Raw genomic sequence first — 24,356 nt, forward strand, 5'->3', positions numbered from 1 at the left:
ACCATTTTATTTGACCTTGCGTTTGTAATTTAGTTGTTGGTGTTTACAGTTCATAGTACATACAAATCATTTAAATAAGAACTGCAGTGTATCTGAGGTTTAATACAGTGTAGGGATACTGAAGAGGCTAAGAGACACGTAAATTCAGCTACTTTCAGAGCGGAAAGATAGGGCTATTAAGCTAAATTACTTTTTGATAAACAGCACATTCACTACAAGTTTTAAGAAAGAGAAAATGGTTGGTTGGACACTTTGACAGACCCGTCTTTCCCTTTTGAAACGGCAGGGGAGCTGGGAAAGTGGAAAAGCACTTTCATTTCAATACAATTTAAGCAGCACGTAGCTCATCAAGGTGGCTCTGGCTCCTTACACCTTGACAATGAGATGTGTGTTGACACCCCTGAGGAACGGGAGGGGACACTGTCAGGGGGTAAAGGCTGCTCATCATTAGCGCTAATGGGTGCTTTGCTGGAATATAATTTCGGGATCTTTCAGTATTATTCTGTACGGGAACGATGATGAGTCACTGGCACACATTATTAGGTTGTCGTTGTTATTGTGAAACTGTGGCATAACATATTCAACATGACTAGCAGGGCACCCTCCTGAATTCCCCTCCCTGTGAACTATCTGACATTTCTAACCTACCCACGACACAATGTTTTATAACCGGACGCTAAGAAAATACGCTCAGTGCTCATAATTTATACTAAATCATGTTCACTCTGGGGGGCTGGACAGCCTACCTGTACAGATCCGTGTGTCCCTGCTGTTTCTCTATACCACACCCAAGCACAGTACAAAGGGGTCACCGGTACTGCTGGTTAACTAGTGCTATAGCTGTACAGAAGTATTCACCATAACAGTCCTTCAATTCCGAGAGAGTGCTGGAGTATGTTATACAGTAGCTGTCAGTCAAGTTGATCTCATATGTGCTCTGCGGTGTGGATGAACTGACAGGAGCTTATGGAATTAACAGGTGGTCTCCTGGACATCTGGGTAAACATGAACCAAGATGAGATTCGAACCCTGGTTGATTCCATCGTCTAGGCATCTTCAGGCACTAAAGGAATGGACAGGGAGCACTGACTGGATGCAGCCGTCATAACACAGCTACTATACCATTAAACCCGTTTCCAAATTAATGGGAGCGCAACAATAAAACACAGTGCACATACTGTAGTCTACTGCTCCAGGTATTAATATGCACAGACCATTCAGACCTAAATCAAATAATAATGAGTACCCACCGCCACAGACAGATCACACCACTTCACATATAACCTGCCACCTTTTCTGACACCTATAATGATATAAGTGAATGGTTCTGTATTTCCACACTCCCTGGCTCTCGATTTAGCAGGAGCGCGGGCAGTACACAAATCTAAGGAACGCACAGCACACGTAATCCAAACAGACAGCTAGCGCGCTCTCCTCTGCAGCGTTCAGCGCAGCAAGCGCCTGACTGCAAGTTTGCTGTTTAAAAAATAATAACAAAATATATATATTTAAAAAAACTACATTGATAATAAAGTTCAAAACAGAAACATTACAACTAAACAAGACAGCGCAATCTGGGTAGGTGCTCTGAACTGTCGCCCTGGGTGACACACTTCACAAACAAGCAGAGTGCATCGACTTGGACTGCGTTACAAAGAAAAGTGCGGTGTTCTTTTTTTAATGCATTGACGGTGATTCTCAGACCGAACAGTGCAGACGCAGACTGGAGACTCGCTTCTGTCTGTACCTGAATTGTAACCTTTTCGGTGTCGGTGGCTCTGTGCCAGTCAGCCGGAATGAGGCAGTGACAGACCCGAGGTGTTTATTGTATGGCACTGCTGGGTACCCGCACGCAGGCTTCTTGTTTCCAAATTGGCAGCGTCACTTCACAGAAGATTAATCGGCTGCACAAACTCACTGCAATCATCCACGTCGCTGAGCTTTTTGACAGGTATTTATTGGAATGTGTTTTTATTTATGCATGTACTTGTTTGTTTGTTTTTATTTAGCTTACAACAACAATATTGGTTTAATAAAGTCTGCTTTTTTTCAATTGGGAGAGATCACAATACTGTTCATACGATCTGTAAAATAATCTCAACAGCACAGTGGTGTTCTGTAAATAATCTCTACAGCACAGTGGTGTTCTGTAAATAATCTCAACAGCACAGTGGTGTTCTGTAAATAATCTCTACAGCACAGTGGTGTTCTGTAAATAATCTCTACAGCACAGTGGTGTTCTGTAAATAATCTCTACAGCACAGTGGTGTTCTGTAAATAATCTACAGCACAGTGGTGTTCTGTAAATAATCTCAACAGCACAGTGGTGTTCTGTAAATAATCTCTACAGCACAGTGGTGTTCTGTAAATAATCTCTACAGCACAGTGGTGTTCTGTAAATAATCTCTACAGCACAGTGGTGTTCTGTAAATAATCTCAACAGCACAGTGGTGTTCTGTAAATAATCTCAACAGCACAGTGGTGTTCTGTAAATAATCTCAACAGCACAGTGGTGTTCTGTAAATAATCTCAACAGCACAGTGGTGTTCTGTAAATAATCTCTACAGCACAGTGGTGTTCTGTAAATAATCTCTACAGCACAGTGGTGTTCTGTAAATAATCTCAACAGCACAGTGGTGTTCTGTAAATAATCTCAACAGCACAGTGGTGTTCTGTAAATAATCTCAACAGCACAGTGGTGTTCTGTAAATAATCTCAACAGCACAGTGGTGTTCTGTAAATAATCTCAACAGCACAGTGGTGTTCTGTAAATAATCTCAACAGCACAGTGGTGTTCTGTAAATAATCTCTACAGCACAGTGGTGTTCTGTAAATAATCTCAACAGCACAGTGGTTGCGGCACTGTTGATTTTTTTAGGTGGCAGTTCGGTACAGTGCTGGGTGTTTTGGAAGCTCACATAATTCGAAAAACAAGTTACAAAGAGTGATCTTTATGTCTGGATATATTTCCAATGGCTTTGTTTTTCCTAATAAGATCCAATTGTGCAATGAAAGTGGGCTTTTCAGACGTAAATATGAGAGTCCAATGTTTTAAAATGCACTATTCTTTGATTTTCTTATTTACAAAAAGAACCACACATTAGTGTATTTTCTGTATATTGCAAAACTGCATTTTCTAGCTAAGCTGAAAGTATTTTAGATTTAAAATGTCCAGGATATAACATATTTAATTAGCTCACTGTATATATTTTACCTGGCACAACAACAACAACAACAACATAATAATAATAATAATAATAATAATAATAATAATAATAATAATAATAATAATAATAATAACACAAAACAACAACAACAATAATACTAAGCATGATGATAATGAAGATGATAATAACAGTTATTATTATTATTATTATTATTATTTTTATTATTATTATTATTATTATTATTATTATTATTATTATTATGAAGATGTCATGGCCCTCTTGTATTAACATCCAAGTAGAGGGAAATATAGGGAAAAAAAACTGTGGTCCAAAATACATAGTGAAATCAAGACTGAAGTGTGTATCTGTCCAGCCTTCTCTGTGTACTGTGCCCTGGCAGAAAAGAAAATACATAAATAGGTGGTCTGAGCCCGAAGGAATCAATCCTTTTGTAATGGATTGGTTTGAACCCAAAAGCACGTGTTCAGAGTGTGCATGTCAATGTCAGTGAGGCTGGGGGGGATCAGTGCTTCTGAACCTGTGAGCGCTTCAGTCTGGTTAAAACACACACCCAGATTCCTGCTCTAAACTGGCTCCCGTTCAGTGTTGATAGAGGATCTGGGAATCCTTAACATGGTAGCTTGAATCTGAGTAGGTTGTGCATGTTGATCTGCTGTATTGACTTCAGATGCATTGCTTATTTTGTAGAAAGTTTTGGCAAACAACATCTACAGGATTGTTCCCAGATGCTGTGAACGAGATCGTGAGATTATCACATGCAATCTTGACTTGTTTTTGTTGTTTGTTTGTTTTTTAATACTGAGAACTATTTATATGAAAGTGAGGCTTGAATCACTTGAAGAATGAAACCCTGCTTGAATTGCAAGCACTTGGAATTTAATACTAAAACTACTACTTCTAATAATAATAATTATTATTATTATTATTATTATTATTATTATTATTATTATTATTATTATTATTATTATTATTATTGTTTAGGTGATTGAAATAGTAATTCATGTTGTTAATGCATGTCTTGGTGACATACTCTCATGTTTTGACACCAGATTGATTCAGCTGAATAAAAGGCTATACCTTGGGAAGCACTTGTCTGAATTTGGTGAAGCCTTGCATCCACATTTGTTACCCCTTGTAAAAGTTTATCCCAGTAAATTTGCACTGTATTTTTCCATTGTTCCCATGCTTTTCCCCTGATTTTACTATGCATTTACCATGGTTTGCCATGTTTTTAAAAATACTTTACCTTACCTCTCTGGGTTTATCATTTACCATACTTTCACAATGATTCATTACACTTTGCTATGCTTCTACTATGGGAAACTTTTATAAGTGACATGCCACACCAGGCTATACTTAACATGTAAACTGTTTTTTCAACAAAGAATGGCTCATATCTAGGTTAGTGGGATTTCTTTTTCTCAGAGGAAAGTCATATTCAGTGTATGGATCAGTGCAGTGCAGTCTGGAATAATATACACTGCTCATAAATCATCATGTTAAGTGTGTGATATACTCAATGAGGGGTCATAGCACAGATTGAAACACTTCAGTGTCTGGAGAGGCACTGGGCTGTGGCGTCATTATTATATAATACATTCCTAGTGCTTTTATTATATTTTTTCGATGGTGATTATTACAGCTAATCTAGCCTAACAGCCCTTGCAATGAAAACACTCTGCCTGCATAAAGAAGTATGTGTTTAGACTGTTACAGTTTATTCAGGCACTGTCTCAATCAGATTCGAATCACATTCAAACCTACTGTACCATCCCTGGTGTTTCTCTCTTTATCATCCATTAAACAAAGATTCACCAAGCAGAGCAGCAACTGAGAATACAACAAAAAGCAAAGTGTAATAAAACCTAGTGCAAGCATGGCAAAGCATAGGTATAGAGACAGGATAAAAGCAATTACAAACAGACACAAACCACCGTGGTAAACTATGAGAAACACACAGTATATCTTTGCAATTTTATAAGATTTTAGTTGTCTTCTACAGTCAAAGATACTTCATATCACTTCAAAAGTTTTTTGTTGACAGATAAACAGCCCTTCCCTCACCTATAAAATTGAGTTCCAGTCAATGGCAATTCATCTGAGTGATTTAAAATGTTCCTTTCACCGGGGCACTGATGCTTTTAATGTCTTACATGCTGATGTCCTAGACTGACAAAGAAAAATGCTCACAAAACCAGCTAATGCAACTGATTTGACACATACACAGGAACTTTCCTTAGACCTAATTTAAGAGCCAACGATGTGCAAACTGGAAAATGTATTTCTTCGTCAAGTTTAATCAAAGATTACATCTTGCCCAGGACTACAATCCTACAATTCACCTCAGAGATGACACGTTTCTCAGTAAACAAGCAAAGTGAAAGAAGCGTTTCATTCCATTGAATTAATGCATTAGTACATTACGCCTTCTTAAAGGGAATTACTCAGAAATCATAATTACTTTTACCGTGAAATGATGAAGTGATATAAAAGGGATGGACTGTAGCTTTATGTTACATGTGCTTTCATTCTTCTCTTTAAAGGGCTGGGGAATCAGCTGTGCTAATAATGCAGTAAGGACTAAACAATGCCAGACACTGAATGGTGAAAAAAATCCACTGTTTTGAGAACTAGATAATTCAGCAATCATTCAGCTGTTGTCAATGGTGCTTAATACAATTCTAAAATTCAAAATTTCACATAAAATTGAGTAGATTGGTTTGCATGCTTGCAATTAGTTTGCAGATTCTTTTACTGTGTTTTCTTCTGAATTCTCAAGTTTTTAGTTGAATGGCAGCATGACTCAAAGAATGGTGCCATACCCATATGAAAGTGTACCATGGTATTGTTACTTTTGCAACAACACACTTAGAATCTTATCCCACCAAAAGATAGTAATGCACAGATAGTAATACAGAGAGAATGATGCTATATTATGGAATTTAGGCATGCCAGACAATATAGGTAAAATGCAATATATATATATATATATATATATATATATATATATATATATATATATATATATATATATATATATATATTAAGTAAGTAATATGCAATTTTTGCATGATACTTTAAAGATGTATTTAATCTAGTAAGCTCAGAAATGTAGCTATTGTTTTACTATTTCTCTTATAACAGGTGTTATATATTTAGCTTTTTCTCTTAAATTCTAGTAGTTTTCATATTGAAAAGTTTCAGAACTCATGCATAGTTAGTATTTTTAAAGATTCAATACCATAGTTTAACCTTCTTAGTGTTGTTCCTGCATTATTTTTCAGTTATACAGATTGTACTGTATCTGATTTTGTTTTACATATATAACATGCATGGTTGAGACACTGACTGTTTAATAACGTCATCATCATATTCTCTGAGCAAACCTGAGCAAGGTGGGATTCTGTAAGGCAGTATGAAAATGACCTCTAGGGGAGCACTAGTGTTGTGCACCATTATTTTCATGTAATCATAGCAGCATAACATGGCAATAATGTTATGCTGCTAACTTCTAAAATGCATCACGTTGTTCGTTCTTTTTGTTATCTGGTACTTCTTCAAAGCCACTACAACGATAGCAACACCATAAACCATGCCAGATTTCCATTGGGGGGTTTTAAGAGTTCAATTAGTACCATGTGTAACATGTGCAACTATCTGTCTGCAGTGAAACGTGAGACGCGGTTTTTAATGATCTGAGTGGTGACATATCTAAAGGATGCTGTGTAAATCATTGCCGTGTAACCCTCACTTTAACAGTTCTTGTGATGGCTTCAGTGTGTTTTTTAACCTGTATCAGTCCTACTGCAACATATAAATACTTTGATCTAAATGATTGAATAGGGCCTGTACTGTGTGTGTGTGTGTGTGTGTGTGTGTGTGTGTGTGTGTGTGTGTATCAGCATGCAGAACAGCAATATGTACAAGTCTGTCAGATTGTTTCCAGCATTTTTCAGTCAGTTTGAGCTCAAAGAAGGTCATGAACATTTAGGACACGTGCCTACAGTCTGTTTTTGTTCTCTTACTAATTATCAATATAATCGAGCCCTTTAGCTTTTGCTCCATTCAAGTGCAACCAATCCCTAACCACTATCTCTTTACCAGGTTGCCGTGGTTAATTGCTTACCATATTTCATTCCATACATTTCTGCACATGCTTTATCTCTCCAATCATTTTAAATTACTCCCGTTATGCCAAAGCCACCTCCAGCAAACTAGTTTAATCTTACCAATACATTTTTATCTCATATGATTACCAATACATTTCATCCTACATATTTACCCAAGGATATCTCAGAGGCGTTGACCTGTCCGTTACACCTGAGGAGGGAATCCTAAACGGCATGTAATTCCTCTTGTCTGTTAAGAGCGCTGTTCCCTGTGAACAGATGTCAACATGTGAAACTCCAGGAGACCCACTTTTAGAAAAGGACATACAGCCTGGTGGAAGCAGATAGTTTCGAGTGCTTGAGATAAGGGGCGTGAGTGACTTGCTGGAACAAAGGTGTGCAGCTCTATCTATCCTTCCCCCTCGCTCCATCTTCAAAGTAGCCGGCGTCAAGCAGCCCTTAGATCTGTAACAGTTTATTAAAGGCTGCTATGTACTAGTATTGACACTGTGTTGTTCATTATCAGCAAGCAAGAGCAGTGCCTAAAATAGAACACCCCCCAGCTAAACAGCCTTTGTCCTGTGATATTCAAAATGTATTCAGCACAGATTATATATTTTAGCCACGTTTTCCGTAATCGGACATTGGTGACCTGCAGCCAAACACAGCAGATGTGTTAATGTACTTTAAGTGCACATGTCTAGTATGGGTTGAATGCAGCAACATTCCCAGCTTTGAACTGGGAGGTTCATGCACTTCAGTCACTGCCTTGCCTCTGTTTCCATCAGACTATGCTGTGGAGAATACCGTGACCACGCCCTACAAACATCTGTAAACATGATGTGACAGTTCAACCAGCCAATCACGATACTAGATTGCTGTGGCAAAGTGGTGAATACGTGCAGGCCCGGAAGAAACAGACAGACAGAGACAGCGAGGCTGGTGAAGCTGAGCACTTGGTTGTGCTCAGCATTTAATAAACAAAACAAGAGAACACAAAAACAGGACACGGCACTCTACGCCAAAATAAAATAGACAAACAAAACGTACTAAACACTAAACAGACAAACGAACAAACACGGTGAGTGAAAACAACTATCAATTTAATTTACTTTATTTTACTTTACTTTCTCCTTCTCTCTCTCCCGTTCTCCACTCACCGAACACCCAACCACGTGTGAGTCAAACGTGCATCTATATATACTGTTGTGCTGGGATTCAATTACTAATTAATTATTCACTTGAATCCCAGCACGTGAATTAATTACGTGCAACCCCATGCTCACATATTATTACATACTTTAAATGCACGTGAAGTGCAATCCCGTGCCTAAATATAATTATACCATTTTAAATCACACGTGAAACACAGACCCGTTTATATCCCATGTACCAATGACTATACACCAACATTTACACACAACACGCAACATACAACACAGAAACGCACACAAGGGCAGGGCACATTGCCACAATTGCATACAATGAGAAGGAGAACAATGGCATAAAGACCCTCTTGAGTTTCGTAAAACTGAGTTAAAGAACTCCGGAAGGTTTGCTTTGATCACTTGACCGTCCTCGAGTGCAGGTGTACATTGTCTCTTTTCTACAACCGCGTTCATCCTTAAAAGGCTATGTCAACAGGGGGATGTCTCATGACCTTTGGGTATGTCAAAGGTTACATTTCCTCGTGGCCATAATTCGTCAATGTGGCACCTTATCAGTAACGCCTGCCCTGAAACCAAACACACTATTACTCTGATTCCTCAGTGCTGTTAGAGGAACGTGTTCCAGTCATTGGAAGTTCAGAGTGATTATGTGCAACTGAGGTTACCCCATCTTATTAAGTCAATATTGAACTGCTTTTAGCTTGCTGTATTGAGTTTGTCTCTGCAGCGCAGGGTAATTGCAATGGATTGAATAAATAGCGAGAAGAAACTAAAGTTACTGGATAAATATTACATTACAGGTCTGGATAAATATTACATTGTGAGCTAATTAGCCTTCTATGGGTTCTTGGATCTGGGTGAAAAATACTAATTATGAATTTTGCCACTTTGGTAGTTACTAATAATTTAGTGTCTGTTTCCATGCCAAAGATGGGAAGATAAGGATTTTAGGGAAATAAGCAGTGTCTTTGGCCACATGGGACTACAGTATCTTGATTTGATTGCCTTGTGAGACATTGCATTTGTATTAGTGCCATGCTGTAATAACACACTGCAACATGGGAAGAGCAGATTGATCCAGGTTGTAATGATCAGATAACAGGAAAGACAAAACCAAGAAAACAGTTTCGGGAGAATATATAACTTTGCAACACTGCTTAGATTGGAAGTACAATCACTTTGTCTGCTAAGCCTTGTGTGTTCTTCCATGTGCAATACCTGCTTTTATAATTACAATATTATAAAGGTGGTATCATTTTAAAAAAACATGCATTTCACTGTACTGTCTTAATTGTCCAGAGCAAATGTAACAGCTAATAATGGATGTTTTAGTGCACCATGTGGGTGGTACATTATTGTTTAATTGAATGTAGGTAAGTGGTTATTCATGGGCCACCTGCAGTCATTCCATGCAGTATAATCCAGACTACAACTAAAGCAGCATAACTAGGCCTGGTTTTGCTTTGATTCATCTGTGCATTTCAGCTACAGTTCACTGTAGAGCAAAGTGTATTTGATCAGGTAGGATTCCAAATACCAGCGCTCAAGATTCAGAGTATAAGAAAAGTGGTTTAATCGCAGTGAAGCATGTTACGGTTGCTTTGTTTAATTACAAGGATTAGCAATGCTATACAGTATACATATTTAAACATTTGCTTTCTTTCACAATTGGTTTTGATATTGAAGTGACCGTTGATAAAGAGATTGCCTTTGTGTGGCTTTACCAGCTTTACCAGGTTTTCTGTTCTTCAAGAACTAAGTGCCATCAGCAGCAGTGATTTATGGTAATTCATAAGCATTCTGTATTTTATACACTTCAAAAAATCATCATGGGTGTATGTAATTTCTCTGCCCTGATGGGCAGGGGCAGGGACTTGTATGCTGGCATCCATAGTCTTCACTTAGCTGGTTAAACCATATCCATGTGGCTCATTGGGATTGGGTTAGCCCAATGCAATTGATCCAACATTGCCAAAAAACCATGGTTAAACAGTTCTGTTTGACCAACATCCAACCCAATGTCATTTTGCTCATTGGGGCAGAAATTGTGATAAATGATGATTAACAACAACTATCCTGGGCAAATAAACACACAGAAATTGAGAGGGTTCAGTGTTCCTTATATTCTTCCTTAAGTGCGTCAAAAACACACGCACATGAGAGGGTTAAAAGTCGTTTGTTAAATACATTTCCAGTTGACTCTCTTTCATGACTAGCAGGAGGTATGATTATATACATTGCACATTTCAACAATATGTACCATTTCATGCATTTTCATATAATATCTCTGTATAATTTAAAATGCTTCCCATATGGCCACGAGTAACATTACTTTAGTAATAGGCTCATAAAATTGTACTTAAGAGAGACATTAGCTACAACACACACAGCACACTGACCATTACCTAATAACTTCACTTTAGGGGAATGAAATTGGTATGCCTATTATTTTTATTCAGCCTCTGACTTCAAAATCAGCTTGAACTACAGGGTCATCAAATGATACAATTTTTATATATAATATAGTATCTCATAATACTGGCAGGCAGGAACATCAGAAAGGTACACAGGCTTCCTTCTATTGCTGATATGTTATGCATTATTACTTTCCGTGAAAGACACAGTAAGTAATGGCAGGACTTTATTCATGATGGCACCGCATGTTGTCTGGTTTTATAATGCTGGATTGTGACTAATAGTAGTCTGGGCAACTAGCAAAATACAGTAGATGTGTATGCGACTCATCGCTGGCTTTGCTTAATAGAAAACAACGCAGTTACACCACTAATGCTAATTGTGAGTAACCACTACAGCTGTTATAACACTGAGAAGATGGGAGGGAGCTTTTCATAATCCGATCCTGAGGGCTCCAGGCTACAGGCTTGTCATTGAGGATTTCATGGGAAATGCAGGTTGCTGGCTGTTACTCCAGTTAAGTTATTCTTGCCTGACTTTTAGCACAAAATAAATTGTGCCAGGGGAAGCAGCAGGCATGTTCACTAGCCTTTCATCTGGGAGGCCTGGGGTTGAACCTAGACTATCACACTGTTCGAACTACACGACACTGGGCAGGTTGGAAAACAAACAAAAGAAAACAGGTGCCCATCAGCCAACAGGGGCAAGCCTCCTGGCTTCCTTAACACAGCTTTGTGTCGGGCGCTTCCATCATCACTGCTCTGGAGCTCCTTCTGAACTCCAGACTCCCCTCTCTCTTCACAGGCTGCCCAGCTCTCCCTCATTTTACCTGTGGAGGAGTTTTATTTCTCCAAACAGCCCAACCCTCTGCTAGGGAAAGCTAGAGGAATACTCCATGTAGCTTAGCCAGTACTGTACTCAAAAGGGACATTCTGTCTACTGAACACACCAGGGCATTCTTTTCCAAGTTGCATTTTCATTAGGAAATGTTTGTTCCCATCCTGAATCCCTGCAGGGGTCAGAACGCTGCAACGAGACTGGAATGATTACTCTGGAGCGAGCTTGGGCTCAGAGCCTTGGCCCCATAACTGCAGCCGCAGGTTAAGAGCTCTGCCAGCAGGAGACCCTACATACATTATTATTATTATTATTATTTATTTCTTAGCAGACACCCTTATCCAGGGCGACTAACAGTCGTAAACAAAAATACATTTCAAAAATCACAGTACAAGTAATAATACAATTAGGATCAAGATAAAAAATACAATGACTTTGGTTCTAGCAAGTACAAGTATAACAAAATATGATTCAATAACGGAGCAGATAACAGTGTCAGTGATAGTTACATCAGGATATAATTAAATACAACATACTACAGATTAAATAACTTGTGACAGATTACACTACTCTAAAGTACAGGATTAAATGCAGTAAAATAGGTGGCAGTATAATCCAGGCAGAGCTGCTAAAACCTATCGTAATGAGCTGCTTGGGAACCGATGCAGAATGTGGAGATGGGATATGACTTTATTCAGAAAGCCCACAGAATTTGTCTAAATGCTGTTTAACTTATCGGATAGTTATCCGATTCAGAAAACGCAGCTGCAGAAATGGTAATTGATTAGTTTGATTTATAACATTTTGGCTAATAGGAAATTAGCCAGAGAGCATAGAAATGACAAGTTAATCTAATGAATTAGAAGAGAAACACAGGCATTGTCATTAAAAAGCAAACTCAAAACTCTCGCTGTCAGGGTATGGGGGATCAGGGCTGATAATAAACAACAGTGTGATGATTTAACATATTTTGATTTAATTACAAGCTGTCTTATTATATAAAGTTGTGCAATTATTAACAGAATCCAGTAATCCAGCTTCAAATAACAGTGCCTCAAGGGGCTTTGTGGATCGCACACATTGCCCATCACTAATTTGGTAACTAATTAAGTCTCTTTTGAAAATCCAGGCCACACTTTTGAGCGATGTTCTTTTTTTGACTGTTTTATTTTTTCATTGAGTCAAACTACTGGTGTTTTTCAACCACAATTAAGAGTCTTAGTGATTTCACAGTGGCAAGAGGGCATTGCTGTTTCAGTCAGGAAACTCATGCAATAAATTAATTATTAAAACAGAGACTAGACAACACTACTACATTATGCATATTTTACACTAAATTCTTTATTTAAATGTTTTCTTTCTTTCAAAATCTAATTTTCTGAAAAAAAATAGTTCTATAGTCATGAAACTGATGTAAAAAAAACATAAAAAGAAACATGCTTTTGCTGCGTGATTGAAAACATCAGAACACGACATTGTACAGATGAGAGGAGGCTATGCAACCCATGAAAATGTACAGATGAGAGGAGGCTATGCAACCCATGAAAATGTACAGATGGCAGGAGGCTATGCAACCCATGAAAATGTACAGATGAGAGGAGGCTATGCAACCCATGAAAATGTACAGATGACAGGAGGCTATGCAACCCATGAAAATGTACAGATGAGAGGAGGCTATGCAACCCATGAAAATGTACAGATGAGAGGAGGCTATGCAACCCATGAAAATGTACAGATGAGAGGAGGCTATGCAACCCATGAAAATGTACAGATGACAGGAGGCTATGCAACCCATGAAAATGTACAGATGAGAGGAGGCTATGCAACCCATGAAAATGTACAGATGAGAGGAGGCTATGCAACCCATAAAAATGTACAGATGAGAGGAGGCTATGCAACCCATGAAAATGTACAGATGAGAGGAAGCTATGCAACCCATGAAAATGTACAGATGAGAGGAGGCTATGCAACCCATGAAAATGTACAGATGAGAGGAGGCTATGCAACCCATGAAAATGTACAGATGAGAGGAGGCTATGCAACCCATGAAAATGTACAGATGAGAGGAGGCTATGCAACCCATGAAAATGTACAGATGAGAGGAGGCTATGCAACCCATGAAAATGTACAGATGAGAGGAGGCTATGCAACCCATGAAAATGTACAGATGACAGGAGGCTATGCAACCCATGAAAATGTACAGATGAGAGGAGGCTATGCAACCCATGAAAATGTACAGATGAGAGGAGGCTATGCAACCCATAAAAATGTACAGATGAGAGGAGGCTATGCAACCCATTAAAATGTACAGATGAGAGGTGGCTATGCAACCCATGAAAATATACAGATGAGAGGAGGCTATGCAACCCATGAAAATGTACAGATGAGAGGAGGCTATGCAACCCATGAAAATGTACAGATGAGAGGAGGCTATGCAACCCATGAAAATGTACAGATGACAGGAGGCTATGCAATCCATCAATGCTTGACCAGTCCATCGTAGCTGGTTGATCTCAAAACGTTCTTATGGGCTGAAGGGATCCCAATGATGCGACATCAACAACATGGCTAGGCAACCCATTCCATACACTCACTACTCTGTATAAAGAAGGGTCTCTTACCCTCTGTCCAAGTCTGTCTCCACTTAATTTCCAACTGTGTTTTTTCTGGTCCTGTTTTATGTGCTGTGCTTAAAGTATTGGCTAGGATATTTGGCAGCTCATTTTAAAATAAACCGAGGAAACCAGACCTACTTAAATTGTTCAAACTGCATATGACATCCAACCATTAAATTGCAAGTCTGTTCTGTGACAGTGGTGTGACGACCACATCTGACTTTGTGAAAGTGCCATGGGTTTAGACCAAGTGCTTGCAAAAGTATAAGTGAGGCTCATTACCTGCTTCAGTACTGCTGCAAAATAATGAATGTTGCACATTAATATGTAATTACAAGGCATGTTGGCAGAGCTGAGTGTTAAAATTGAGTTTGTGTTTGACTGAATTTGCTTGTAGTCAGCACTCTCATCATCTGAGAGTAATGGACTTGATTTCGAGGTAAGCCTGGAACGCCTGTGCTGTGCTTTTATTGAAGGTCATGTCTTGATAGGAAGGATAGCTGAATTGAGTGCCTTGCACATTCAACACACATTCCTTTGAGAACAGTAATAATAAAATTTACACATCACTTTCACTTCCCTCAAAGGGGTTGTGAGAGTAGGCCTTGAGGCTGAATTTATGAAGATAAAAAAAAAAAATACAGTATATACTGCTGAAGGTTCCTACAGTGAGCCCTTTAGCAAATATCAAACAAGAACCACATGGGATATGCAGCAAACACTTAACAGGAACCCCTTGGGATATGCAGCAAACACTTAACAGGAACCCCTTGGGATATGCAGCAAACACTTAACAGGAACCCCTTGGGATATGCAGCAAACACTTAACAGGAACCCCTTGGGATATGCAGCAAACACTTAACAGGAACCCCTTGGGATATGCAGCAAACACTTAACAGGAACCACAGATTATATCGTTATGCAAATGGCATGCCTTCTGCAAATCACTTTCAGTTTAATCGGGTAAGATGCCAAACTGGTAGACTTGTACAGTCAGTCCTAGAGAACCATTCTACCTGGTATAATGAAGCGATTAACTGATTAAGAACTTGGATGTAGGTTTAATTGGTGCACTAAAACCACTAACAAAGACCTGGGCCTACATTTTCCACTGTGGGCAAATCAAAGGCAAATTGCCCACTGTCTAGTAAGTGTACAGCTATAGCCATTACATCACCCTATAGAATTAAGAAATATTTCTTCATCAAGTCAAATGAAACCTGCTGAATAATGTTACGTTAACATATTGAATTACATACCGCTTGTAGTTTTCCATACTTAATGAAAAACTTGAAACATTTGACATTTTCAAATCTAACATGAAATACTGTACTACAATTATGGCTTCCGGTAGACTTATGCAATACCATCTTGTATTTTCTTTGATCACATGATGTTAAATAGTGTTCATGTATTTATTTATTTTTTAAATGGTCTCAATCCTAAAATTGTAGGTGATGCTAAACTTTTGGCCATAGCTGTATATGTGCATTACAGTGTGTGTTGAGTGAGTTAAGCATGATAAAAGGGGTACTTCAAAGCATTCCAAAAAGAAAAGCTTTTTTATCTGTTGGTTTTCTTGGCTTCATAATCAAAGACATAAAACAAGCTAAATTCGGCCAGAGTCAAAAATACATGGAGCAACATGTATGGAAATGTTTAGTCTTTTCTAGTTTGACAAAGATTCAGTTTTAGCACTAGGCACCTTCGGACCCACTTTGATTCGCCTTTCTTTGCATGTCATGCTGTGTTCTATATCCTTGTTTTTATTAATACCAGTTAATTTAATCTGTGTGCAGAAACAGAACAGCTCCTGATGGATTTGCAGGGCTGCTGTAATGAGGTGATGCAAATAACACCACCCTTAACGCAGGCCGGGGACTAGGTATGGTTTTAGCACTGGAAAATTTCTATAAGAGATATTATTATTATTATTATTTATTTATTAGCAGACGCCCTTATCCAGGGCGACTTACAATCGTAAGCAAAAACATTTCAAACGTTACAATACAATTAATAGATATGCCAAGGTATCAGAAAATAATCCCAAATACTGTCCGCTTCCAAGGTTCCAGTTTAGGGATTTTGAGGCACAGGAGCTAAAGCCAATTCTAAGAAAGGTGCAACTGAGAAAACTGCACTCAGTTCATTAAGTGTTCATATATGAGCTGTTTCACATCTGTGACTGATGCCTGTCTTGGTCCAAGATTAGTGTGGGCTTCTGTAGCTCATACAGCCTTATTTAGCAAAAATATATTTATAGACCTATAAATGCCTTTAACTAATAGAGAATGTCCTGTTTATAAGTGAGGATGAGATAAGAAGAGCTGTCGTGTGAAAGAGAGACCGTTGTCTACTGATCATCATCAGCAGCAGTGTGGAGTAGTGGTTAGGGCTCTGGACTCTTGACCGGAGGGTTGTGGGTTCAATCCCCAGTGGGGGACACTGCTGCTGTACCCTTGAGCAAGGTACTTTACCTAGATTGCTCCAGTAAAAACCCAACTGTATAAATGGGTAATTGTATGTAAAATAATGTGATATCTGTATAATGTGAAATAATGTATATTGTGATATCTTGTAACAACTGTAAGTCGCCCTGGATAAGGGCGTCTGCTAAGAAATAAATAATAATAATAAATAATAATCTCGCAGTACTGACACGTCCACTGGGTTGCTGTAATTTGGTCAAGCTGTGCTATACTGGTGTCAGTACAAACCAAGGCTGAGTTAACAAGCAATTAGAAAGAGTAGATATTGCTTTACCCAATGCCTTGGTTCTGTTGTAATATTGACTGTGTAATTGTTTTGTATGATTCCCTGAATGTTGTTGTTGTGTGATTGCAATGTAAATAAGTTCCATTGCTTTGAATCGATCAACCAGAATACAGCTGTGCAAAAAGAGCAGAATGAGAGATGGGAGAGAGAGCTGGGATTGGCCCCATTGGAAATACAGGAGAGGGAGCCGACCGAGCTGGAGCTCCTGCTCCAAAAGTGGGAGCAGGCGGGAGAAGTAGCGCTGTCTCCTGAGCTAGAGAGGGTGGAGCTGCCGTCCCGAGAGCCAGAGGGGGTGGAGCTGCAGTACCGAGAGCCAGAGGGGGTGGACCTGCTGTCTCCTGAGCCAGAGGGGGTGGAGCTGCCATCCCGAGAGCCAGAGGAGGTGAGGGAGTTACTTCCACCACAGCCCCGACCACCACCCCTGGAAACCAGTCCGGTGCTGCCAGACACCCTGCCAGTCTGCCTAGACCTCCCTGCGCTAGACCTGGAACCCAGGAGCCTACCCCATCAGCCACAGTTCCACACCTGGTTCCCCACTCCGCTCTCCCCGATCACCCAGACGTCGCTGGGCTGCTGCCAGACGTTGAATGGCCGGTGTCTTGAAAAGACAATGGGGGGATGTGTAAGACAGCAGGGAGGGGGTTAAATCCTCCCTGCAGAAAACATGTGCATAGGCACATTTGTTTAGTTCAGTTGTTTATTGTTTGATTAAATGTGTTAATTGTTTTATTGTTTAATTATCCCCTGCACCTGGTGATTATTATTAAATTAGAGCCAGATGCAGGGTATAAAACAGAAGCAGTTAGTTTGCTCAAGGCTGCTGAGTAGAAGGAGGCAGAAGAGGTGCTCTGCTTCCGAGCAGTCGAGAGGAAAGAGTGGGCAGTTTAAACCTGAGTGGTTTGGGTGAAGCTTTTCGGTGTTACAGGTAAACGGCCTAGCTGTCCTGTGTTAGTTAGGTTCCTGTGTGTCTAGTTAGTGCTCGTGGAGAGCTAGGTGTTTATTTTGTGTTTTGTTTTGTTTTGTTTATTGGGTTTGTTAAATTAAAAAAATAGCACAACCGCGCTTGAAAATCCATTTCTGGTGTCCTGGGTATATTCTTAAAGGGGCAACGAACGACCGTGAGTGTCGGCCGGTTCACTATATATCTATCTATATATATATACATACATACACATACTACAACCACCACTATTTGTTTATTTACTGTACTGTACCTTCATACAATACAGCCTCCTCCTTTTATAAGTAGTTTTTGTTGGATCACTACATTACTACTTTTCAGCCACCTACATGCTCGCTCTCAGCAGACACAATTGTGCGTGCTGTGCACAATATGATGTTTATGTGATTTATTTCAAACACAGTACCCCTGCTCTATATCAAGCAAGTTAAACACTGCCAGCTACAAACAGTAAGGCAGCGGAGGGATTATAAGTAATTTTGATCATGTAGATTAGATTTATCTTTGGGCAGAGTTTATAAAAGTAAACTGGGTGCAGGTTTTGTTTTTATATGTGGATTTGTATTCATCATTTGCCCATGCCATGAAAGTGGATTTAGCTCACAGCACATAACGTTTTGTCAAGGCGTTTGGTAAATGTTTCCGGTACTACAATGTCTGATTTGCTTTGTAATCCCTTATGAATTGTGCACAATCTGTTAAGCACATCATGTGCTCAGTATTTCATTTGTATTTCCTGAACACTAGCTTTCAAGACTGCAAATCTCTTCTTGGGTGTGAGTGCAAATTGGAGAAACAGGTGTTTTACTTACATTTCCACTTACCCCTGAAGAAGAGATTCAAAGTCCTGAAAACTAGTGCTTGTATAAGCACTTACAGTGTTAAAACTGCCGAATCAAGCTGATGCACACATTTCACTAGGTTTGTTTCTGTTTGTTCCAGTGTATTCCTTTTTTTGCCAATGCAAACATAATTAGAAGCTCCCCATTAGTACCCAGATATTCTAAGCACTTGTAAATTCGTTCACTTGAGGGAGCAGAAATAGTTTGCAAAAGGTCACATATTTAAATATTTGGATTAAACCATGGCTCTTTTTTCGATTGTGCTCTGCAGAATACAGTGCTGATAAAATCTCTGCCGTTTCAGCATTCTTGAAGGAAAACAAATCTTGACGAAACATAGCAACCAGCATAAAGTTAGCGATTGCCTTCTTTTCTGAAGCATGTAATTCTTCATTATATTTTGAAAGTATCTGCATGCACATGATAAACACTTACTCTGAGCAGACCCTGAGCCTTTTCCTGTTTACTCTGCAATACCAGGGACTGCAAAACACTTGTGGGTACGTGTCACACACACACATTCACAGGCATGGTACAGTACATTACACTATTACAAAACTGCTTCCTTCCAAGCACAACAAGAGGCACCTTCTTCTTTACTCCAATATAACACCAACATAGAGATGCATCTTATATGTTTGTTTTGGATCTAATGATCTTTAAAGTGTTCTAGATGTGTAAATCAATGAAGTTGGACAGTCCCTTAAAAAAGTTCCCCATAGTAAACGCCCAGAAATGTGTGATAAAGTATAGTAAAAGCATGGGTAAGCACCGTAAAGCCCAGTGAGATACGTTAAAGCATTTTATTAAAAAAAAAAAAACATAGCAAACTATGGTGAACTATGATAAGTGCATAGTATAACCATGGGAAAAGCCTGGTAGAAGAGCAAAATTACAGTAAAATAAATACTGTGGTAAACTGTTATAAAGGATCTTCTGCATGTTAGATATTTTTACTGGTGGAAGTAAGACACGGGTCTATCTAAAGTATTTAAACGGTGATTGAGTCCTGTGTCTGTCTAAACAGGGATTGTTCCTGACCCTCATTTCACAGTGCTTTATTTGCAGTAATGTTATTGCAGTAAGCAGCTCTATCAATGGCCCGTATAGAGTCAAACACCAGTTTTAAGGCACTTGTGGCTTCCATTTGCCCAACAATGCGATTCCACTAGCATTTTTGTTCTCGTTATAAGGCGGAAACACCAACAGTAGTTTCCGCCTTATAGTTATTGTAGTTGTGTTAAGTTATGTAGTTATTGTTAAGTTAAATAATAATAATAATAATTATTATTATTATTATTATTATTATTATTATTATTATTATTATTATTATTATTATTATTATTATTATTATTCAGACAAAAAACAATTGTTAGCTTGCTTTTTTTCAAAACAACAGCAAAACAAAAAGGAATTCTGATAGAACTGCCGTTCATTTTGAGGAAGCTAAATAATGCATCCTGCTTCAGAATAAACCTTAGTAGCTATCTTAAAACGTAGACCTGCAGTTAATGTGTTTTTCTATTGAATGCTCGATTCACATTGCCTCTGTACAGTGAATTACTCATCCCCTTGTATTGTTTGTCTGTCTGTAGTATAAAGCTGCTCAGAAAAGAATGATAGTTATTTTATTGAATGGCAAGCAAAAAGGTGCCAGCTGGCATCAACCCAATCACACGCACTGTCACTCACTGCTTTCAGTGTTGTTCGGCAGCCACAGACGCAGCGTTTAACCGGGTTCTGGACACTTGGTGCAGTACGGTAAATTACCATGCCGGTTTTTTGGGTACTACTCACCCATTAATTTCAATAAGCCTAAAATACAGCCCTGTACAGGTCGATCATTGTTTCACAGGGTAGGCTGTGTGTGTGGACAGTGTTTTGCAGCCCTGTACAGGTCGATCATTGTTTCATAGGGTAGGCTGTGTGTGTGGACAGTGTTTTGCAGCCCTGTACAGGTCGATCATTGTTTCACAGGATACTCTGTGTGTGTGGACAGTGTTTTGCAGCCCTGTACAGGTCGATCATTGTTTCATAGGGTAGGCTGTGTGTGTGGACAGTGTTTTGCAGCCCTGTACAGGTCGATCATTGTTTCATAGGGTAGGCTGTGTGTGTGGACAGTGTTTTGCAGCCCTGTACAGGTCGATCATTGTTTCATAGGGTAGGCTGTGTGTGTGGACAGTGTTTTGCAGCCCTGTACAGGTCTATCATTGTTTCATAGGGTAGGCTGTGTGTGTGGACAGTGTTTTGCAGCCCTGTACAGGTCGATCATTGTTTCACAGGGTAGGCTGTGTGTGTGGACAGTGTTTTGCAGCCCTATACAGGTCGATCATTGTTTCATAGGGTAGGCTGTGTGTGTGGACAGTGTTTTGCAGCCCTGTACAGGTCGATCATTGTTTCATAGGGTAGGCTGTGTGTGTGGACAGTGTTTTGCAGCCCTGTACAGGTCGATCATTGTTTCATAGGGTAGGCTGTGTGTGTGGACAGTGTTTTGCAGCCCTGTACAGGTCGATCATTGTTTCACAGGGTAGGCTGTGTGTGTGGACAGTGTTTTGCAGCCCTGTACAGGTCGATCATTGTTTCACAGGGTAGGCTGTGTGTGTGGACAGTGTTTTGCAGCCCTGTACAGGTCGATCATTGTTTCACAGGGTAGGCTGTGTGTGTGGACAGTGTTTTGCAGCCCTGTACAGGTCGATCATTGTTTCATAGGGTAGGCTGTGTGTGTGGACAGTGTTTTGCAGCCCTGTACAGGTCGATCATTGTTTCACAGGGTAGGCTGTGTGTGTGGATAGTGTTTTGCAGCCCTGTACAGGTCGATCATTGTTTCACAGGGTAGGCTGTGTGTGTGGATAGTGTTTTGCAGCCCTGTACAGGTCGATCATTGTTTCACAGGGTAGGCTGTGTGTGTGGATAGTGTTTTGCAGCCCTGTACAGGTCGATCATTGTTTCATAGGGTAGGCTGTGTGTGTGGACAGTGTTTTGCAGCCCTGTACAGGTCGATGATTGTTTCACAGGATACTCTGTGTGTGTGGACAGTGTTTTGCAGCCCTGTACAGGTCGATCATTGTTTCATAGGGTAGGCTGTGTGTGTGGACAGTGTTTTGCAGCCCTGTACAGGTCGATTATTGTTTCACAGGGTAGGCTGTGTGTGTGGACAGTGTTTTGCAGCCCTGTACAGGTCGATCATTGTTTCATAGGGTAGGCTGTGTGTGTGGACAGTGTTTTGCAGCCCTGTACAGGTCGATCATTGTTTCATAGGGTAGGCTGTGCGTGTGGACAGTGTTTTGCAGCCCTGTACAGGTCGATCATTGTTTCATAGGGTAGGCTGTGTGTGTGGACAGTGTTTTGCAGCCCTGTACAGGTCAATCATTGTTTCACAGGGTAGGCTGTGTGTGTGGACAGTGTTTTGCAGCCCTGTACAGGTCGATCATTGTTTCATAGGGTAGGCTGTGTGTGTGGACCGTGTTTTGCAGCCCTGTACAGGTCGATCATTGTTTCATAGGGTAGGCTGTGCGTGTGGACAGTGTTTTGCAGCCCTGTACAGGTCGATCATTGTTTCATAGGGTAGGCTGTGTGTGTGGACAGTGTTTTGCAGCCCTGTACAGGTCGATCATTGTTTCATAGGGTAGGCTGTGTGTGTGGATGGTGTTTTGCAGCCCTGTGTTGGTAGATTATTATTCATAGGAAACAAATATCTTTATTTGCTTCACCTGTCTTTTGCTGCACCCTTTGCAGTTCAACTTTTCATTGCTGTCGATGATTGAACTGTGGTCTACACTAACCAGCGCCCTTTTACAGTTCTCCTTTCCAGAAAACAGGAGTGTTGGTTAAAGACTGGAGCTGCTGCTTAGAAGATGGGTTTGAAGGTGATGGAGGAGGATAATTCCTGCCAAAGACAATACACAGCTATCGTTGTTCACCTGACAGACAGACACTAATAGATCCACATCAGGAATAAAAACCCTGCATTGCATTTAATAGATGTCTATCTATATTAAACATGAACCAGTTCAATGCTGTGAGTTATTAAGGCTCTTATTTTGTGACTCATGCATGAAAGCTGTATTTATAAAAATAAAAAAAGAGCTCAACAGCATGAGCTATTCCAGGAAGAAAGGGGAGAAATGAAAGTTAGATGCTTTACTAAATATTACATTGTTATGATCTGCAGGAACACTGACTGTTGGGTTTTTTAGAAAAGCTTTTGGAATGGCTGTGTTCTCTTCATTTGGTACTGAGATCCGACATCCACCCTGCCACATGTTTCAGTGTATACTCCGTTGAAGGGACTCCTCTTGACAGATGTTCTAAAGCTCTGTGAGACATTACCTTATTGAAATGTTACTGATAGATTGTGTATTTTTTATTTCATATCCTCAGTGTCTCCCATCGTTTAAAATCCATTCAGCATGATTTCATTTTCAGAATATACAGTGCAGCTCTCTCCTTGAGACCAGCGTGACGTGTAGACCAGCTCGCTATTGAGACCCCTTTCTGTATGTGTGCACTAGTAGTCATTTGTTTATGTGATTTAATCACGTATTTATATTCATACATTATGGATAAATGTGGCATTTAAAAAGACAACAACAGTGAAATGTGGCCCATGACAAAGTCACTGTTACTGCTGATTTACCTCCAGGGCCCTTCTCACTTTTTGACAGAGTCATGTGCACAGCAGGGAAAAAGGCTTGGATAGCACACAGTGTTTAGTTGCAGCTATACTCTGCCTATAATTTTACTTCGTGAGATGTTTGTTCGAAATAAAAGTGCATTTCCAAAATAATATTTTGTGTGTGTGCGTGTGCGTATGTCAGGGAGCTTGAACACAACTGAAAAGTAGGGTACATAAAAAAGCTACAAAGGCTTCAGAGCAGAAATTAGAGCTGTGACCCATTTATATCTCTGATGTAGGTACAGCACTACTGTGTCAGTTTGAAATATTGAAGCTGTCCTGGTTAATAAATCATGTTGAAATGCATGCTGGATGATACCTGGGCTGGGATGAGAAAGAGTACGAATTGCATCTGGCTGTTAAGCAAGCAAGGTGACCTGCACAAGAAGGAAAGCAGATAAACACGCTGTAATTGTGGTCATTTAGAGAACAAGCAATTCCAGTAACATGCTTGCCTGTTGTTCTCGCAGGCAAGATAACTCAGAGACTTTAATGCAGCGGGGCTTTAAAGGAAGATCATAATAACGACCTGGGGGAGTTTGTCAAGGGTCTAATAATAGTGTATTCCAAACACATGCATGGAAATGTACTCTGTGTAAAAAGACCTCTGTACAGCATATAATGCTGGTCTTGTCTGTAAGTTAAATTTCAAATGTCAGTGTAAGTACCTTCAAATAGCATTTGACTTTCTTTACATTTCCTTACTACTGTATGTTATGGTGTTTCCAATCATTATGAGTGATTCTGGGTTCTGTTGCTATTATAGGGTT

General features: G+C 39.7%; 1 protein-coding gene across 1 annotated transcript in view; it reads left to right on the plus strand.

Annotated features, from left to right (window-relative positions):
* Positions 1–1,437: 1,437 nt before the first annotated feature.
* LOC117414825 (protein shisa-like-1a) overlaps positions 1,438–24,356 on the plus strand; it is a 104,340-nt gene continuing 81,421 nt past the window's right edge. The window contains exon 1 of the mRNA XM_059027748.1: positions 1,438–1,951. The gene's annotated coding sequence lies outside the window, so the exon portion shown is untranslated. The remainder of the gene's footprint in view (positions 1,952–24,356) is intronic.

This window comes from Acipenser ruthenus, chromosome 7 (genome assembly GCF_902713425.1).
Source record: "Acipenser ruthenus chromosome 7, fAciRut3.2 maternal haplotype, whole genome shotgun sequence".
Classification (NCBI taxonomy): domain Eukaryota; kingdom Metazoa; phylum Chordata; class Actinopteri; order Acipenseriformes; family Acipenseridae; genus Acipenser; species Acipenser ruthenus.